We start from the raw sequence: 4,057 nt of genomic DNA on the forward strand, positions 1-4,057 counted from the left end.
AAATTCTCATTTGTTGGGTTTGAGCTACCCTCAGTTATGGTTATTACAGAAGTTATTTCCCCATTTCCATGTCTAACAATAAAGACTCCATAACCTAAGTATCACACTGCCCATAATGTCCTCTGTTATGTAGACACTTTCTGCAAGTAGAGTTCAGAAGTTCATGTTTCCACACTTCTACTGGCAAGAAAGAGAGAGAAGGAGATGCATAGTGGCTATGTAATAAGAAGGAAAGTATTTCCTGCAGCTTTTCAGCAGTATGACTCTATCATAAGTAGCTTACCTATCAGAACACCTTAAAGAGTCATTGGTCAGGAATCCTAGAATAGAATTTCATTTTCATGCTACTGCATACTGAATAACAGTCTCATGAGTTTTTTCAAAAAAATGAACAAACCTGTCTCATAAAGGGCACCATGAAAAACAACCCTCTGTTTTTCTACAATAGATTTGACCTTTCCAAACCACTGAATAAGTTCAATCCTATGCTTATTCAGCATATATTCATGCAAGAAGAAAGAAAGCTCATCATTTACCCCCCTTGCCTCCAAGTACTCACGAAGAGTCTTCTGAAGCTCTCTCTTCAACTTCCAGAAAAAACAAAGCATTTAATCCAAACTCAAGCCAGCTAGCCAAACCCTGATTGTAAAACAAACACAAGCACCATAATCATCAGGAAAAAAATATCACACCTGAAATCAGGCCCCATAAAAGGCTACCCAACATCTTCTCATGCCCAAGCAAGTAAACTTTCTGAATCTCCAAATGATCAGGCCACGCTGAGCACAAAAACTCCAACTTTTCACCAGCATCCCCTCTGGAAATATCAACAATCACACTGATGTGAAGACGCAAATCTCACCAGAGGCAACATCTCCAAGTTTTGGAACAGTTACATATCCATCAAACATTGAAGCTTCAAGTTTAATATCTTCATTATCATCCACTGCTCTCCTGATCGATCTTCCACCGTAAATGAATGAAACCTCGTCTCTGGCTACATAATCCAAATAATAAAACTAATCACTATCAACACAACAAGTCACATGATTACACAACTATAAAGTTCACTGCTTTTTTTGCTTCAACGTGAGAAATTAAACATCAAAATAATAATCACACCCATAAACAACACTCCACCATGAACCCATCTTTTAGTTTCAATGGAGGATAAAAAAAGATAACTACTTTACTATCAATATAACAATTCCACTTACATAAATTACACAACTAAAGCTCATTATTGTCATGCCTCAATTCTTTAAGAAAAAACTTAATAATCTTCTAGATAAATTACAAAAGTAAATAAAGAATTATTATGAACCCATTTTTCGTTTAAACTTGAAGATCCAAACAAGCAACAATTTAACAATTCAAGTCTAGTCTTTCCATTTTCATTTCTTCATCTTCTCGGAAACCAAACGGAACCCAACAAGCATTCATTAACAAACAGTTTTTACATTTCTTCACGTTTTCTTTCGATGACTGGGAACTATGGGCTGGGCCTCTATCATTGATGGGTTTTTTTCATTTTACCTCATCTGTCCATCACTCCATTTTTTAGTAAGCCCATCTCATATAGAAGTCTACTTGGAAAAGAGCATGGATCATGGGGTCGATTAATTCATTTCAGGCTTAATAAAATATAAGAGATATGATTAAAGTAATGTTTGGTTATTATTTTGAAATAAAAAAAAAAATAGAGATGGAAATATGTCTCTTTATATTTTTTGTTTTTGAAAATATATAAATTTATTTTAAAATTATAAATATATTTATTTTATATCTTTGTTATTTTAACCGAATATGTTTGTCATCAATGTATCCTACGTTTCTATTTAAATACAAAAACCAAACAGTATAAATAATCTTTCGAAGCATTATCATGGAGCACTGCGCTAGCTTTCAAACATGGAAAATAACAATGATTTATCGCCCTGAAACTTTGAAAATTTAGAATAATTAAATTATTTATTTTCTTTTTAAAATTGGGTGTTGCTATCAATAGTCTATTCTATAGGGGTATTTAAAAAAACCGACCAGTCGATTAAACCGAAAAAACCGAAAAAAAATTAACCGAAAAAACCAAACTGATAAAAAAAACCGAATAAACCGATTAAAAAATAAAAAAACCACTCGGTCTGGTTCAGTTCCGGTTTAAAACAGCTTAAACCAATTGAACAGGATCAAACCAGACCGGTTTAAAAAAAGGTATAAAAGCATCCATCCCTAACTCTAAATCAATTTACTCCTTTCCAGCCGCCGCCCCCCCACCCCCCTCCCTTCTCCCTTTCTAGCCTTCCCTTCCCTTGCCCTTGCCCTTCCCCTTCCCTCCTTCCCTATTCCCAGCCGCCCCACCCCCTTCCCCTTTCCCCCTTTCCCCTTCTCAGCCGCCCCACCTTCTTCCCCTTCTCCTTCCCCTTTCCCTTCCCCCAAAAGCATATCGTAAGCCCAGAGGTTATCCAAAAGCAGTATTTTGCTTCAATGGTTATCCAAGCTCTCCCTGCAGATCGTAACCCAGAGGCAAGGAGAGATTCTAGAAGTTATTTTATTGTGTCAAAATTGTGTAGTTTGATTATTAATATACAAATATTTCTTAACATCATCTGAAAGGGGAAGGGGAAGCCAGTGAACAATGGTTATCACTGTTACCATAGAACAATCTGGTTTTTCTGATTTTTTTTTGCTAAAAAACCGACTCGAACCGAACAAAACCGGTTCGGTTTGAACCAATTCTCGGTTCGGTCCGGGTTGTATTAATAAAGAATATCATTTTCCGGTTTGGTTGTATTTTTGGGTTAAAACTGGACCGAACCGAACCGTGAACACCCCTACTATTCAACATGCTATCAATTTCTGCGAACTGTATTCCATGGTGCGTTAGATATTTTTATTTTTTATAAAAAAAATTATATATGTATATTTTTAATGTATTTTTGCAATTTAAAAAATTTAAGTTCAAATAAAAACATTTATGTATATATTTAATTAAATAAATTGAGAATTATGTGTACAAATAAATAAATAAATAAAAAGTTATTAACGATATTTAAAAATAAAACTTGAAAAATCAAAAGATAAGTGCAGATTAAGATATTTAATTTTGAAAGATGAGATATTTACCCGGTTATATTTGCTAAATTTTTTTATTAAAATAATTTTTTTATTCAAGCAAATAATAATAAAAATAGAGACACAAATTAAATTGATCGAGTAAAATAAAAGAAGAAAAAACACCATGTAAAACTATACATATTATAAATATTATTTGAAAATAATTTTTTTATTTTTAAAAATAAAGTTCATCCATACAAAAGTAAAAAAAAAATTATACATGAATCAGAAAAACTCTTTAAATTTAAATATATAACTAAAAAACTAATTGTCATTTAAAATAAACTCTCCAAATAAAAAAAAAGGGGTATCAGTTTAAATATAAATTAAAAATAATAGATAAAAAACCATAAAAAATCATCGATTTAAAAAATGAATTAGAAAAAAAAGCCAGGCAATGTTGAGCCTGGCCCGCCTAGCTGATTTTGTCAGGGCCCCCTCACGGCCCTTTCCTGGCAAACTAGTGCAACTAGGCCTTGAAGTTTTTTTTTTGTAAAATATTCAAATGACGCATCATTTGGTTTGCCTAGATTCTAGCCACTATGATGACCGGAAATTTAGGGCTTAAGTTTATTTTTATTCAAAAACTTGCTGTAACTCAAAACATCTATAAAAACATTGTAGAAATCGTGATAAATTTATATGTGACCTTAAAAAACCAAATTCAACATAAGTTTAGATATTTTTTTCACGAACTTTAAGGATAAAAAAAAACATCTAATATGAACTTCTCTCATCAAATGAAACAATTTGATATAAATATTGTTCGTTTTGGTGATCTAAATCGATATCAGCGATACTTTTCTCTATTTATAACTGAAATCCGGTGACCTCTTTCTCTACTACCTCAACCAAGGACTAATAAATAAATAAATAAATAAATAAACTTTTATATAAAATTTAAATTGGAACTATATTGAGGTACTGAAATTGAATAATTAAT

The 4,057-nt window shown here is 32.2% G+C and overlaps 1 long non-coding RNA gene across 1 annotated transcript; it reads right to left on the bottom strand.

Moving 5' to 3' along the window:
* Positions 1-307: 307 nt before the first annotated feature.
* On the bottom strand, positions 308-1,390 carry LOC133687934 (uncharacterized). Its single transcript, XR_009841062.1, has 2 exons — positions 693-1,390; positions 308-587 (listed from the first exon to the last, which is right to left on the bottom strand). It is a non-coding gene; the product is annotated as an uncharacterized LOC133687934 (long non-coding RNA).
* Positions 1,391-4,057: the final 2,667 nt, after the last annotated feature.

This window comes from Populus nigra, chromosome 3, assembly GCF_951802175.1.
Source record: "Populus nigra chromosome 3, ddPopNigr1.1, whole genome shotgun sequence".
NCBI classification, from domain to species: Eukaryota; Viridiplantae; Streptophyta; class Magnoliopsida; order Malpighiales; family Salicaceae; genus Populus; species Populus nigra.